The sequence below is a fragment of the Hyperolius riggenbachi genome, chromosome 4, assembly GCF_040937935.1.
Source record: "Hyperolius riggenbachi isolate aHypRig1 chromosome 4, aHypRig1.pri, whole genome shotgun sequence".
NCBI classification, from domain to species: domain Eukaryota; kingdom Metazoa; phylum Chordata; class Amphibia; order Anura; family Hyperoliidae; genus Hyperolius; species Hyperolius riggenbachi.
In genome coordinates, this window is record NC_090649.1 from 487,987,510 (window position 1) to 488,004,143 (window position 16,634).

Genomic DNA, 16,634 nt, shown 5'->3' on the forward strand with positions numbered 1-16,634 from the left:
TGTGACAAACATGCAAAAGAATAAGAAATCAGGAGGGGGGGGGAAATAGTTTTTCACATCACTGTACTTGTCTGTTAGCACATAATTTAAATGTTAACATTTTTCACCATAGTGCCCCTTAAATGCAAACTGCCACCTCAGAGCGTAAATGTGCGGAGAGAATCCTGCTGAGGAGAGAACAAGGCCGGCTTTCTTACTGCGACGCTGCCTTTTTAATTCCATTCTCCCCATCACAAGACTGTTATCCCATGTACTGAGATCAGCTCCTAAATTTGGTAAAGCTTGCTAATCTGCCACTCGCCTGCAAGCTCACGGCTGGCATCTAATGAGCCAAGTCACCTCAGGACATCTTGCTGAACGATCGCAGACTCCTAAGCCATGGCCTAGACATGTACTGTCATTGTTTTTATTACTGTACTCCAAACCTCATTCAAAGGAGCTGATGTCACTTGTTATAAACATGATTTTAAAATGTCTCAAGCAAAGTGGTAGATATAAACCACGATGCACAGAGTGATGAAATAAAAGCGCAGCACAGATTTTATAGTGAACCGCAAGACTAAAAAACTACTCAGCAGCACTGAAAAGGCTTTCGTGTTTAACAGTTTCACAGCATCAGAAGTTTGTTTTTCTTACCCAAGCCTCATTTTTATCTTTACAAAAGAAAACCGCCCGGGCATTTTTCCCCTGATGCTGTGCAAAGCATGATGGGATTTCTGATGATGATCTCGTTCTACTTTTTTGGCACAATTTTTTCTTTTTGAATTTGAGATTTGAAGCCTAGCATACACAGCTGGCAGGAGTGTTCAGGACATTTGGAACTGTCTCATGCACCCTGTCACCTCCTTTCAACCAAAAAGATGGCTGCCCCATGAAATCACAAACTTTTGCCTGTTCTTTTAAAGCAGGGTGGGTAAGAGAATATATATTCTATCTATTTTAATTAACATAACTAATGTAACTTAATGACAGTATGTTTGTTTAGGCTGACGGTCCCCTTTAATGCTAGGTACACACTATGAAATTTTCTGGCAGATTTACGATCAGATCGATCATTTCCAACATGTCCGATCTGATTTTGGATCGATTTCCAATCGATTTCCGACCGTTTTCTTTTCACTCCTATCAGAAATGATCAGAAATCAGATCGGACATGTTGGAAATAATGGATATAACAGTAAATCTGCCAGAAAATCTCAGTGTGTAATCTCATAAGGCTCTGGGTATTGGAGTGGTCAGCAGCAACAGAAGGCATAAGCATTTTGACATGGCCACAAGTTAAGATCCTTTGGCCATTTGCAATTAACTTTTCCTCTTGACTTTTTTTCTACTAGTACAGGGGTCTGCAACCTTTAAGAATGAAAGAGCCACTTGGACCCGTTTCCGAAAAGAGAAAAAAAACTGGGACCCGCAAAACCATTATAAAACAGATATGTCCCCAATATGCACAAATCGTTAGCAGATATGACCCCAATATGCACAAATCGTTAGCAGATATGACCCCAATATGCACAAATCGTTAGCAGATATGACCCCAATATGCACAAATCGTTAGCAGATATGACCCCAATATGCACAAATCGTTAGCAGATATGACCCCAATATGCACAAATCGTTAGCAGATATGACCCCAATATGCACAAATCGTTAGCAGATATGACCCCAATATGCACAAATCGTTAGCAGATATGACCCCAATATGCACAAATCGTTAGCAGATATGACCCCAATATGCACAAATCGTTAGCAGATATGACCCCAATATGCACAAATCGTTAGCAGATATGACCCCAATATGCACAAATCGTTAGCAGATATGACCCCAATATGCACAAATCGTTAGCAGATATGACCCCAATATGCACAAATCGTTAGCAGATATGTCCCCAATATGCACAAATTGTTAGCAGATATGTCCCCAATATGCACAAATCGTTAGCAGATATGACCCCAATATGCACAAATCGTTAGCAGATATGTCCCCAATATGCACAAATCGTTAGCAGATATGTCCCCAATATGCAGAAATGACCCCCAATATGCACAAATCGTTAGCAGATATGACCCCAATATGCACAAATCGTTAGCAGATATGACCCCAATATGCACAAATCGTTAGCAGATATGACCCCAATATGCACAAATCGTTGGCAGATATGTCCCCAATATGCACAAATTGTTAGCAGATATGTCCCCAATATGCACAAATTGTTAGCAGATATGTCCCCAATATGCACAAATCGTTAGCAGATATGTCCCCAATATGCACAAATCGTTAGCAGATATGTCCCCAATATGCAGAAATGACCCCCAATATGCACAAATCGTTAGCAGATATGACCCCAATATGCACAAATCGTTAGCAGATATGACCCCAATATGCACAAATCGTTAGCAGATATGTCCCCAATATGCAGAAATGACCCCCAATATGCACAAATCGTTAGCAGATATGACCCCAATATGCACAAATCGTTAGCAGATATGTCCCCAATATGCACAATCGGTAGCAGAAATGACCCCAATATGCACAATCGGTAGCAGAAATGACCCCAATATGCACAATCGGTAGCAGAAATGACCCCAATATGCACAAATCGTTAGCAGATATGACCCCAATATGCACAAATCGTTAGCAGATATGACCCCAATATGCACAAATCGTTAGCAGATATGACCCCAATATGCACAAATCGTTAGCAGATATGACCCCAATACGCACAAATCGTTAGCAGATATGACCCCAATATGCACAAATCCTTCAGCAGAAATGACCCCAATATGCACAAATCGTTAGCAGATATGACCCCAATACGCACAAATCGTTAGCAGATATGACCCCAATATGCACAAATCCTTCAGCAGAAATGACCCCAATATGCACAAATCGTTAGCAGATATGACCCCAATATGCACAAATCGTTAGCAGATATGACCCCAATATGCACAAATCGTTAGCAGATATGACCCCAATATGCACAAATCGTTAGCAGATATGACCCCAATATGCACAAATCGTTAGCAGATATGACCCCAATACGCACAAATCGTTAGCAGATATGACCCCAATATGCACAAATCCTTCAGCAGAAATGACCCCAATATGCACAAATCGTTAGCAGATATGTCCCCAATATGCACAAATCGTTAGCAGATATGTCCCCAATATGCACAAATCGTTAGCAGATATGTCCCCAATATGCACAAATCGTTAGCAGATATGTCCCCAATATGCACAAATCGTTAGCAGATATGTCCCCAATATGCACAAATCGTTAGCAGATATGTCCCCAATATGCACAAATCGTTAGCAGATATGACCCCAATATGCACAAATCGTTAGCAGATATGACCCCAATATGCACAAATCGTTAGCAGATATGACCCCAATATGCAGATATGACCCCAATATGCACAATCCTTCAGCAGATCTGAAAAGAAAACCCCATTTACTCACCTAGTAAGAAGAACTCCTGTCACGATCTCCTCCGGTCCCGACCTCCTTGTGGCGCGCAACTCCCACGATCCTCTTCCTTCCCGACGTCACGTCCTGCCTGCACTACACTGCAGGGCTACGGGAAAATGGCCGCCCGAAGCCCTGCACTGGTCCGGCGGCCTCTCTGATAGGCTGCCGGCCAGCGGCAGCACACCTGACGTCACACGCGCGCCGCAACCACTGACACCCACTAATGGTGTAGTGTCAGAATGGGCAGCCCTGCAGCACCGGAGCCGGGACTGAGCCGCGGCAAAGGGGAAAAAGAGCCGCTTGCGGCTCCGGAGCCGCGGGTTGCCGACCCCTGTCCTAGGAGATCACTTTTTTTTTTTTTTTTTTTTTTCTTCTTCTTTTTATGCAGACTGCATGTAGACTACATAATAGACACAGAGCAGTGGGTAATTGGAATTTGATTTTGTATTTGACAATCCCGCTTTAGTATTTGGTTTCCAAGGCATAATTGTCTAATTCAAAGAAAATTGGGTCACTTGTGTTAACTGTTTTAAGTACAGTAATAAAAAAAAATTGTGACTACTCGTCTAGGCCCCTGCCTAAGAATCTGTAGTCGTTCAGCAAGGGAACTTGTCCCGAGGAGGCCATGTTCGTCAGAAGCCAGTCCTGAGCTTGCAGGAGAGTGGCAGATTAGCAAGTTTGAAAGTGTACCTGTTCTCTTGCACAGGACAGAAGGAGAACAGAGAAATGCACCCTGTATGTATGTAGATTCCCTCTCATCGGTGACTAAGCACAAGTTGTAATTTGATCCCTCGGCTGTCAGCTGGCTGCCTCAGCAGAACAGCCCATTTGTAAATGCAGGGGGTTAACCTTATGTCTGCTTCCATGAAAGCAGGAAGTAGACACTGCAGATTTATTGCAGGATTTGTATCGGCTGTAACAAATGTTTGTTTTCTTTAAAGAGACTCTGACCAATACTGCAAAGTACTTAACCAGCTGAGCGGTCTGGACGAGCTCAGCTCGTCCAACACCGCCAGCGGCTGCCGCTCAGGCCCTGCTGGGCCGATTTTGATGAAATAAAAAGCAGCACACGCAGCCGGCACTTTGCCAGCCGCGTGTGCTGCCTGATCGCCGCCGCTCTGCGGCGATTCGCCGCGAGCAGCGGCGAAAGAGGGTCCCCCCAGCCGCCTGAGCCCAGCGTAGCCGGAACAAAAAGTTCCGGCCAGCGCTAAGGGCTGGATCGGAGGCGGCTGACGTCACGACGTCGGCTGACGTCGATGACGTCACTCCGCTCGTCGCTATGGCGACGATATAAGCAAAACAAGGAAGGCCGCTCATTGCGGCCTTCCTTGTTTATTCTGGGCGCCGGAGGCGATCGGAAGATCGCCTCCGGAGCGCCCTCTAGTGGGCTTTCATGCAGCCAACTTTCAGTTGGCTGCATGAAATAGTTTTTTTTTTATTTAAAAAAAACCCTCCCGCAGCCACCCTGGCGATTTAATCAGAACGCCAGGGTGGTTAAAGGAAACCTTAACTGAATGGGGGGTAAAGAGTTTCACTTACCTGGGGCTATTACCAGCCCCCTGCAGCAGTCCTGTGCCCTCGGAGCCGCTCTGGAATCCTCCGGTACCCCGCTGTCACTTAGTTTCGTTTCTGACGACTCACCAGTCGGCCGGCCGCCATGCGTATTATTGGACGCATTCCCTACCTCAGTTAGCGCTGTTGCGGACCGCAACGCGTACAAAAATACGAAGTTTTAAATCCGGATGATACCATTTATTGGCTAACTACAAATGAATAAAATAAGCAAGCTTTCGGCCTTGCAGCCTTCGTCTGGCTTATATCCTGTTAGTTTGCAAGCTGGTGGTACAGACAGCTTATATACATGCAACATCAAAAGGGAAAACAGATATTTTTTTCAAGCATAAATACATGTCATTAAGATGCCTTAATTCACACAGACCATCGACCTGGGGTTAGAGGTTGTAAGCCAAGATAAGAATCCTTGTTTACTCCCTACTCACATACCTGGGAGTTGGACTGACACAGAGGTATCGTAAATTCTTAGTTCACAAGTTCAGCTATAAGGGCTGAGAAAAGTTCAAATGTCATCAGTCTCATACCAATATAGAAAGTTGTTGTCCTTATTCAGACCCTTCTGCACAGCTTTGAACCAATTTATACATTTTGTTTCTGCTATTAATCGGTCATTTGACGTTTTGAAGCCGCCCTTCAGGGCAGTGACACGAAGATCATCCATGCTGTGTCCGTTGGACCGAAAGTGTATAGCAACTGGGAGTCCAGATTTGGTATCATTAATAGTGTGCCTGTGTCCATTCATACGTTTGCGCAGAGTTTGTCCAGTTTCTCCCACGTACATAACATTGGGGCATTTAGCACACATGATCAGATACACCAGATTGGTGGAACCACAGGAAAATGTACCTTGTACTCTGTACTCCTGTTGTGAACCTGGTATCATTACCCTGTCAGTGGAGTAAATGTGTCTGCAGGTCCCACATATTTTTTTGTCGGCAGGGTGATGTTCCGTTTTGTTGAGGCCTATTCAAAGAACTCCTGACAATCATCTGTTTTAGATTGTGTGGTTGCCGATATGACAAGAGTGGAGGTTTAGGGAATATCGTTCTCAGTCTGTGATCCTTGTGTAAAATGGGATGAAGTTCCTTAGCAATCCTCCTTAAGATTTCCAGGTGTGGGTTGTAGGTGACAACCAAAGGGACACAATCCTCTTTCTGGTTTTGCTTATATTTCAGGAGTTCAGTCCTGGGGATGTTGCTGGCTTTCCTGATTTGGGCCTCAGCCATAGGAGGACTGTAACCTTGTTTAATGAAAGTGTTCTTAAGGCGATCCAGGTGCTTGTCTCTGTCCATCCTGTCAGAACAAATCCGGTTGTACCTTATTGCTTGGCTGTAAATTAGAGTTCTTAATGTGCTTAGGATGAAAACTGTCATATCTTAGGTATGTGGGACGGTCTGTAGGTTTGCGATACACAGAGGTTTGTATGTTGTTACCCCTGATGTATATGGTGGTGTCCAGAAAGTTAATCTCTGTGTGAGAGTAGGTAAGTTTCAATTTGATTGTAGGATGGAAGGCATTGAAGTTCCTGTGGAACTGGAGAAGATCATCCTCACTTGCGGACCAGATGATTAAAATATCATCAATGAAGTGGAAGTAGGCCATGGGTTTTATGCCACATGCATTGAGGTATTCCTCTTCGATTTTGGCCATGAATAGATTTGTATACTGTGGAGCGAATCGCAAACCCATTGCCACGCCCATCTGCTGTAAATAGAGGTCCTGTCCAAAAGTGAAATAATTATGAGTGAGAATGAATTTGATCAGTCCAGCAATAGGCTTTACAGGTATGCCCTGACCCTGAAGATATCTACGGCAGGCCGCAATACCATCATCATGGGGAATGTTCGTGTACAGGGACTCCACGTCCATCGTGGCCGGTATGGTTCCCTCAGGTACTGGGCCGATGGCTGTCAGTTTGTTCAGGAGGTACGTGTGATATCTACGCGTGCGGAATGTGGCAACGCGTATTTTTGTACGCGCTGCGGTCTCAAACAGCACTAACTGCAGTAGGGAATGCTTCCAATAATACGCATAGCGGCAGCCGACTGGTGAGTAGTCAAAAACGAAACTGACAGCGGGGGACCGGAGGATTCCAGAGCGGCTCCGAGGGCACAGGACTGCAGCAGGGGGCTGGTAATAGCCCCAGGTAATTGAAACTTTTTACCCCCTGTTCAGTTAAGGTTCCCTTTAAAGATGCATATCTTTCTGTAGCTTGTGCTCTCCTTTTTCATTTGATATCGCCGTTTTACACCAAATGGTTTTCGTTTGATTTCAATTTAAAAAATCGCGGCTGCCATCTTGGCTATGTTATAACTTCCAGATCCCCGTCTTCTGTTAGAGAAGTGCATCACTGAATATAGCAGGAAGAGGAAGTGACACACATGGCCATTGCAAGAGGCTCCTCCAGAGGGGTCATAGCACGACTTTGTTGGAAGTCGTCTGTCTTAAAGGGATACCTATGAGAGGTGATCAGAGTCCCTTCAAAGATTATTTCTTATATAGGGCCAGCATATTCCACATCACTTTACAAAGCACAATAAGGCAAAGGGAACATAGGTACAACCCAAAAAAAATGGTACAGAAGAGTCTCAAACAGCACAAGTATTGCAACAAAAACAGTAAACATTAGGATTACCCTGCCCTTGCGAGCTTACAATCTAAAGTGTAGTGGGAGGAAACCCTAGTTAAAGGGGGGTTGGGGGGTGCAGCTGGATGAGGCAGTAGCATGACAGGTCTAATCAGTGATTAGACAGGTCTGCTCTCCCCACCTGCTGATATAGTGGTTACCCGGATGGTAATCCTGGTTTGTGAGTATTCATTTATACTTACCTAATCATACCAACATTTCCAGTACATACTACACTATAGGGGGCTCTTGGTGTCTCCCTCTGCAGCCTCTGGCTGCTTTCAGTAGATGAGTGAACAGCCCCTGTGATGGGAGGAGTGGAATAAGGCAGCGTCCTTGGAAAGCCAGTCTTGTTCTCTTTTGGGCACGATTCTCTCTCTGCTCAGCCTGCATGGCAGTGAAGGGTTCATTTGCATTTCTATAGATCTTGAGTGGTGGGTGAGAAGCAGGTTTGCATTGTAGGCTCAGGGCTGTGTCAGTCGTAGCTGGCTACAGTAAGTTTAGGCAAGTAAACATTGACATGTGACACGCCTTGTGGGCGACTGCTTTGGGTAAGAGGTCTGTAGCAGCATGATAGAAATCCTGCAATAGATCTGCAGTGTCTACTTCCTGCTTTCATGGAAGCAGGCATATTGACATCCTGTGTTTACAAATTAGCTGCTCTTTCACAGATGAGGGGGAATTAGACCAGTGTTCTCCCCAGAATTTTTTTCCAGCCGGGTGGCATAAAATAGTAACCGGGTGGTGTGAAAAAGTAGCTTGGTGGGGCGAGAGGGGAATGCAGGGTCGATGCTTTGGTGAGCAACTCTGCTTGCAGCATAGGAGGTGAACCGATGACAGCCGGGTGCTCACCAAAACTAGCCGGTTGGAGCACCCGGCTAAAAGAGCCTGGGGAAAACACTGCAGACGGACTACACTCTCTGGCCCCCTCCGCGCATGCGCAGAAGAGCCTACTGGCGCGACTGAGCAGGATTGCAGGGACTGATGGCGGCTGAACGGAGGCATCCGGGAGGATGGCGAGAGATGCATCTATGCTCATAGGGCTGGACGAAGCCCCGGGTAAGTATAACATTTTTATTATATTACATCTCTGGTACACTTTTTAAGCAAAAAAATGAAGTCCGCTTACTGATTGTACAGAGCCACAATAATCCAACATGCATATACAGACTGTTTGGAATAGTTGATCCTCATCCGTGCATGGCATGGATTAATGTGGCTCTATGGTATAGGACTTGAAACCCCCAGAGTTGCAGTATTATCGCAAATACCCTTTTTTTTTTTTTTTTTTTTTTTTTCCTCGTCTCTTAACCTCTTTGGTCCTTTGTTGCCCTTTACACACTCCTAGGAGTTCTGGTTCACCACAAGCTCGCTGGGTAGTCTGTAATATTAGCATGGATCATCCTCCTGTATAGCCCTAATAATTTTGCCTGTCTCATTTTCAGACTTAGAGGAACTCCAGTGAAAATAATGTAATAAAAAAAGTGCTTCATTTTTACAATAATGTTTAAATGATTTAGTCAGTGTTTGCCAATTGTAAAACTTTCCTCTCCCTGATTTACATTCTGACGTTTATCTCATGGGTACATTTTTACTGCTGGCAGGAGTACCACGGTCCTCAGTCTCCTGTGGGAGGTTCACCACAATATCATCCATACAGATTCCCCTGATGATCTACATAGCAAGGAAATGAGCAGCGCTACTTAAAAAACAGGCAAGTGCCTACCTGCAAAAGAGTGCAAGCCCCACTTGTGGAGTCGAATACACACCGAGCATACACATGTCCTGTCTACCACTGGAGGAGGATGTTAGTTTCCTGTAACAGCTTGCATGCTAGTGTTAGGCCCCTCCCATGGAGGATTGACTTCTTCGCAGTGGGAGGGACGAGTACTTAATAGGTTGCATGCAAGCTGTTACAGGAAACTAACATCCTCCTCCAGTGGTAGACAGGTCATGTGTATGCTCGGTGTGTATTCGACTCCACAAGTGGGGCTTGCACTCTTTTGCAGGTAGGCACTTGCCTGTTTTTAAGTAGCGCTGTTCATTTCCTTGCTATGTACTAATTTATTTCGTTTTTGGTCAGCTGCTCCCACTTAACAGCCATGCTTTTGGTTAATATGCAGAGCTTCTGTTTGGGTTCAAGGTGCGTTTGTAGTTTCTGGGGGGGCTCAGCGCACCTCTGATTGGAGGCCATTCGGAGGCGGCCTGGTGTTACGCTGATCCACCTTTTGCGCAATTTTCCCCTGATGATCTGTTTGAGAAAAGGAATAGTTTTCTCACGGGCAAGGGGGAATCCGCTACTGATTGGAATGAAGTTAAATTTTTGGTCACGGTTCTCTTTAAGTTTAACTGTGTGCAGAGGCAGCTCTGTGCCTGGAGGCCGAGCTGTCTCTGTGCAGGGGCAGCTCTGTGCCTGGAGGCCGAGCTGTCTCTGTGCAGGGGCAGCTCTGTGCCTGGAGGCCGGGCTGTCTCTGTGCAGGGGCAGCTCTGTGCCTGGAGGCTGGGCTGTCTCTGTGCAGGGGCAGCTCTGTGCCTGGAGGCCGGGCTGTCTCTGTGCAGGGGCAGCTCTGTGCCTGGAGGCCGGGCTGTCTCTGTGCAGGGGCAGCTCTGTGCCCGGAGGCCGGGCTGCTCTCTGTGCAGGGGCAGCTCTGTGCCCGGAGGCCGGGCTGCTCTCTGTGCAGGGGCAGCTCTGTGCCCGGAGGCCGGGCTGCTCTCTGTGCAGGGGCAGCTCTGTGCCCGGAGGCCGGGCTGCTCTCTGTGCAGGGGCAGCTCTGTGCCCGGAGGCCGGGCTGCTCTCTGTGCAGGGGCAGCTCTGTGCCCGGAGGCCGGGCTGCTCTCTGTGCAGGGGCAGCTCTGTGCCCGGAGGCCGGGCTGCTCTCTGTGCAGGGGCAGCTCTGTGCCCGGAGGCCGGGCTGCTCTCTGTGCAGGGGCAGCTCTGTGCCCGGAGGCCGGGCTGCTCTCTGTGCAGGGGCAGCTCTGTGCCCGGAGGCCGGGCTGCTCTCTGTGCAGGGGCAGCTCTGTGCCCGGAGGCCGGGCTGCTCTCTGTGCAGGGGCAGCTCTGTGCCCGGAGGCCGGGCTGCTCTCTGTGCAGGGGCAGCTCTGTGCCCGGAGGCCGGGCTGCTCTCTGTGCAGGGGCAGCTCTGTGCCCGGAGGCCGGGCTGCTCTCTGTGCAGGGGCAGCTCTGTGCCCGGAGGCCGGGCTGCTCTCTGTGCAGGGGCAGCTCTGTGCCCGGAGGCCGGGCTGCTCTCTGTGCAGGGGCAGCTCTGTGCCCGGAGGCCGGGCTGCTCTCTGTGCAGGGGCAGCTCTGTGCCCGGAGGCCGGGCTGCTCTCTGTGCAGGGGCAGCTCTGTGCCCGGAGGCCGGGCTGCTCTCTGTGCAGGGGCAGCTCTGTGCCCGGAGGCCGGGCTGCTCTCTGTGCAGGGGCAGCTCTGTGCCCGGAGGCCGGGCTGCTCTCTGTGCAGGGGCAGCTCTGTGCCCGGAGGCCGGGCTGCTCTCTGTGCAGGGGCAGCTCTGTGCCCGGAGGCCGGGCTGCTCTCTGTGCAGGGGCAGCTCTGTGCCCGGAGGCCGGGCTGCTCTCTGTGCAGGGGCAGCTCTGTGCCCGGAGGCCGGGCTGTCCTCTGTGCAGGGGCAGCTCTGTGCCCGGAGGCCGGGCTGTCCTCTGTGCAGGGGCAGCTCTGTGCCCGGAGGCCGGGCTGCTCTCTGTGCAGGGGCAGCTCTGTGCCTGGAGGCCGGGCTGTCTCTGTGCAGGGGCAGCTCTGTGCCTGGAGGCCGGGCTGCTCTCTGTGCAGGGGCAGCTCTGTGCCTGGAGGCCGGGCTGCTCTCTGTGCAGGGGCAGCTCTGTGCCTGGAGGCCGGGCTGCTCTCTGTGCAGGGGCAGCTCTGTGCCTGGAGGCCGGGCTGCTCTCTGTGCAGGGGCAGCTCTGTGCCTGGAGGCCGGGCTGCTCTCTGTGCAGGGGCAGCTCTGTGCCTGGAGGCCGGGCTGCTCTCTGTGCAGGGGCAGCTCTGTGCCTGGAGGCCGGGCTGCTCTCTGTGCAGGGGCAGCTCTGTGCCTGGAGGCCGGGCTGCTCTCTGTGCAGGGGCAGCTCTGTGCCTGGAGGCCGGGCTGCTCTCTGTGCAGGGGCAGCTCTGTGCCTGGAGGCCGGGCTGCTCTCTGTGCAGGGGCAGCTCTGTGCCTGGAGGCCGGGCTGCTCTCTGTGCAGGGGCAGCTCTGTGCCTGGAGGCCGGGCTGCTCTCTGTGCAGGGGCAGCTCTGTGCCTGGAGGCCGGGCTGCTCTCTGTGCAGGGGCAGCTCTGTGCCTGGAGGCCGGGCTGTCTCTGTGCAGAGGCAGCTCTGTGCCTGGAGGCCGGGCTGTCTCTGTGCAGAGGCAGCTCTGTGCCTGGAGGCCGGGCTGCTCTCTGTGCAGGGGCAGCTCTGTGCCTGGAGGCCGGGCTGCTCTCTGTGCAGGGGCAGCCCTGTGCCTGGAGGCCGGGCTGCTCTCTGTGCAGGGGCAGCCCTGTGCCTGGAGGCCGGGCTGCTCTCTGTGCAGGGGCAGCCCTGTGCCTGGAGGCCGGGCTGCTCTCTGTGCAGGGGCAGCCCTGTGCCTGGAGGCCGGGCTGCTCTCTGTGCAGGGGCAGCCCTGTGCCTGGAGGCCGGGCTGCTCTCTGTGCAGGGGCAGCCCTGTGCCTGGAGGCCGGGCTGCTCTCTGTGCAGGGGCAGCCCTGTGCCTGGAGGCCGGGCTGCTCTCTGTGCAGGGGCAGCTCTGTGCCTGGAGGCCGGGCTGCTCTCTGTGCAGGGGCAGCTCTGTGCCTGGAGGCCGGGCTGCTCTCTGTGCAGGGGCAGCTCTGTGCATGGAGGCCGGGTTGCTCTCTGTGCAGGGGCAGCTCTGTGCCTGGAGGCCGGGCTGTCTCTGTGCAGAGGCAGCTCTGTGCCTGGAGGCCGGGCTGCTCTCTGTGCAGGGGCAGTCCTGTGCCTGGAGGCCGGGCTGCTCTCTGTGCAGGGGCAGCTCTGTGCCTGGAGGCCGGGCTGCTCTCTGTGCAGGGGCAGCTCTGTGCATGGAGGCCGGGTTGCTCTCTGTGCAGGGGCAGCTCTGTGCCTGGAGGCCGGGTTGCTTTCTGTGCAGCTGTGTAGGGTTGCCGCATGTCTCGGTGAAGTTGCTTCTTATGGTAAGGAATGCAGTGTACAGTATACTGTTACCCAGGAGTGTCCGGTCCATATTGCATAAAGCAGACGCTACACACAGTTTACTGTGCAACATGCAGCTGGCGTTTAATCCCCGGGCAGATTATTGTGACAGATTGAGTTCCCAAGCCTCACACTGGCGCTTTATTCTTTTTGTCTGAAGACTTCAAACCAGAATTTTGGGTTACCAAATGGGCCAGAAATCAGACTGCTACATTCTAAAATTGGTATCTGCTGCATCATGGATGTCTTCAGATCCAGGATCTGTATTTCAGTTCTGAAATGTGGACTTTGTTGGCTTTTGGCATAATTACACAGCGACACATTCTCTCTATGGCCACTGTGTTCCTCTGCTGAATTAGTACGTTTGCAGAGGTGAGACTCATTTTAAAGCGGATCCGAGATGAAAAACTATAACAAGTAACTTGTCTATATATCTTATCTAAAGTTTAGAGAGTTTACACAGCAAATCTAGCTGCAAACAGCTTCAATAGAATGATTTCTTCCTGTGATACAATGACAGCAGCCATGTTGTTTGTAAACATTACACACAGGAAAGCTGATCTGCATCTCTAGCACTCAGCCTGTGAAAAAAAACCTAATCCTCCTCCTTTCAGCCTCTGAAATCTCTGGCTAGTAATACCTCCCCCTTCTCCTGCCCAGACTGAGCTCCCATGAGCCCTTGCTACTGTCTGAAAATGGCCATGGCTTTCTAAAAAACCTGTGGGCGTAGCTTGTTTAGTTTATAGGGCATAAGAGTATGAAAGAGAACCCGAGGCGGGGTTCTGACAATGCAATCCACGTACAGAGGCTGGGTCTGCCTATACTGCCAAGCCTCTGTTGCTATTTCAATCCCCCCTGTGATCACCCATAAATCACAGCCACGCTGCCGACACGCAGCGTCATAGCGGGCTGTGTTTACCTCTGTACTGTCAGTCTGCCGCTCCCTTGCCTCCTGCATAGCTCCGGTCCCCGCCCACATCCCTTCCCTCTCCGCTGATTGGAGGGAAGGGACGCGGGCGGGACCGGAACTATGCAGGAGGCGGGGGAGCACGCAGAGTGACAGTACAGATGTAAACACAGCCCGCACAGCGCGGCTGTGATTTATAAGGGATTGCAGAGCGCAGGGGGAACTTAGGGGGGATTGAAATAGCAACAGAGGCTGGGCAGTGTAGGCAGACCCAGCCTCTGTACGTGGATTGCATTGTCAGAACCCCGCCTCGGGTTCTCTTTAAAACAAAAAAGTATTTGGCTTGAGGAATGCCCTATAAACAATAGGAAAGGAACACAATTATGCAATGAGTAAAAAAGTTCATCTCTGATCTAATTTAAGCACACTTAAAGTGAACCTAAAGTCACCAAAAAAAAAAGATGAACTCACCTGTGGCTTCCCTCAGCCCCCTGCAGACGATCGGTGCCCTCGCAGCCCCGCTCCAATGGCCCAGGACCTGCCAGCGAACACTTCCGGCTTGGCCGTCACCGGCCGACAGGCATGGGAACGCGATTGATTGTTCGCTTTCCCAGCCTGTATATCGCCAGGAGGCCGCAATAGCAGCATAGGGGGCGATATACAGGCTGGGAACGCGAATAATAAAATAATTCCCGTTCCCATGCCTGTCGGCCGGTGACGGCCAAACCGGAAGTGTTCGCCGACAGGTCCTGGGCCATCGGAGCAGGGCTGCGGGGGCACCGATCGTCTGCAGGGGGCTGAGGGAAGCCCCAGGTGAGTTCCTCTCATTTTTTATTTTATTTTTTTGGTGACTTTTTAGGTTCTCTTTAAGCTGGCCATACACTAGGCCGATTCCACGTCGATCAACAGCAGATTCGATCACTGGGATCGAATCTGCCGTCAAATCGTTAACGCTAAATTTCTATCTATTTTGTCCTGAAATAGATCGGTCCCGTCGATCGCTCCGTGCGGGAATTTACTGGCGATCACCCACGGGTAGGGAGCACGTCGCTAGTGGCTTTCCAGTGCCCGACGACCGACGCAATACATTACCTGCTCCGCCGGCGCGACTCCCCAGGTCTCCGCTGTCCTCTTCTCCGCCCTGGTCTGGTCTCTGGGTCCTACAGGTTTCACTTCTTCTTGTCCCAGTAGGAAGTTTAAACAGTAGAGGGCGCTCTACTGTTTAAACTTCCCCAGACAGGAAGAAGTGAAGCCTGCCATAGACCAGACCAGAATGGAGAAGACAGCGGAGACCAGGGGGAGTCGCGTCGGCCGGAGCAGGTAATGTATGCGGGGGGGGGGGGGGGGGGGGGAGCGGCGGCAGCAGCACCACCACCACAGAATGTGAACGGTTTCAGGCTGAAATCCCTGTCAGACCAGATTCGATCAGAGTGGAATCTGTGTTGGCAAATCGACCAGTGTATGGCCATCTTTAAAGCGAACCTGAAGTGAAAATATGAGAGAAATTATATTCTTACTGTCTCTAATCTGTGGCAGCATATTAAGTGTCCCAGAGAATTGGTGGTCTCCCCTAGGTATTCTGTGGCAGTCAGCGTCCAGGGTAGGCCTGAACAATAAATCGAATTTAAACTGGATCAGCAGGAGAGTCAGGCAACTTGTATTTTTTAACCCCCTTGGCGGTATGAAAAATACCGCCAGGGGGAAGCGCAACAGTTTTTTTTTTAATTTTTTTTTTTTTTTTTATCATGTAGCGAGCCGAGGGCTCGCTACATGATAGCCGCTGCTCAGCGGCATCCCCCCAGCCCCGCCGATCGCCTCCGGCGATAGGCGATCAGGAAATCCCGTTCAAAGAACGGGATTTCCTGGAGGGCTTCCCCCGTCGCCATGGCGACGGGGCGGGATGACGTCACCGACGTCAGCGACGTCGGGACGTCATTGGGAGACCCGATCCACCCCTCGGCGCTGCCTGGCACTGATTGGCCAGGCAGCGCTCGGGGTCTGGGGGGGGGGGGGCCGCGCGCCGCACCGGATAGCGGCGATCGGGCGCGCGGCGGCGGCGATCGGGGTGCTGGCGCAGCTAGCAAAGTGCTAGCTGCGTCCAGCAAAAAAAAAATTAAGCAAATCGGCCCAGCAGGGCCTGAGCGGCACCCTCCGGCGGCTTACCCCGTGTCACACACGGGGTTACCGCTAAGGAGGTTAATAGGAAAAAATCCATATCCTTCTCTGTTTAGGTTCCCTTTAAACAGGACAACTGAAGTGAGAAGAGTATGTAAGCTTGCCATATTTATTTCCTGTTAAACAGTACCAGTTGCCTGGCAGCCCTGCTGATCTATTTGGCTGCAGAAGTGTCTGAATAACACCAGAAATGAGCATGCAGCTGATCCTGTCAGATCTGACAATCATGTCAGAAACGCCTGATCTGCTGCATGCTTGTTCAGGGTCTATGGCTGAAAGTATTAGAGGCAAAGGATCAGCAGGACAGCCAGGTAATGTGCATTATTTAAAAGGAAATAAACATGGCAGCGTCCATGTCCCTCACCTCTGGTTCCCTTTAAGCAGCACTGATTTTTTTTTTTTTTTTTTTTTTTTTTATGTAATTCAGTCTGCCATTTTTCTACTTTGCACGCCTGTTTGCACCTGAATGAAGTGCTGAGCACAGAATCCTTGTAGGATTGGCAGCAAAATGTATGGCAGCAGAAAGTCCATTTGTCCCAATCAATCTCCTGTCCAGCACTTGGCTTATGTAATGCCGATTTATATTCATAGGTTAGCCTAGATTGGTATTTGAATCTACCATGGTCAGTTGTGTTTGAGTTGGGCTGTAAACAAAATGACATATGGGGGGGGGTTCACTCAACTGAATTTTATAACCATTTTACATGATTGAATAAACTTCATGATC

General features: G+C 50.5%; 1 protein-coding gene across 3 annotated transcripts in view; it reads left to right on the forward strand.

The window, feature by feature from the left end:
- Nucleotides 1–16,634, forward strand: part of PPM1B (protein phosphatase, Mg2+/Mn2+ dependent 1B) — a 101,814-nt gene that overhangs the window by 39,049 nt on the left and 46,131 nt on the right. The window lies entirely within an intron of this gene.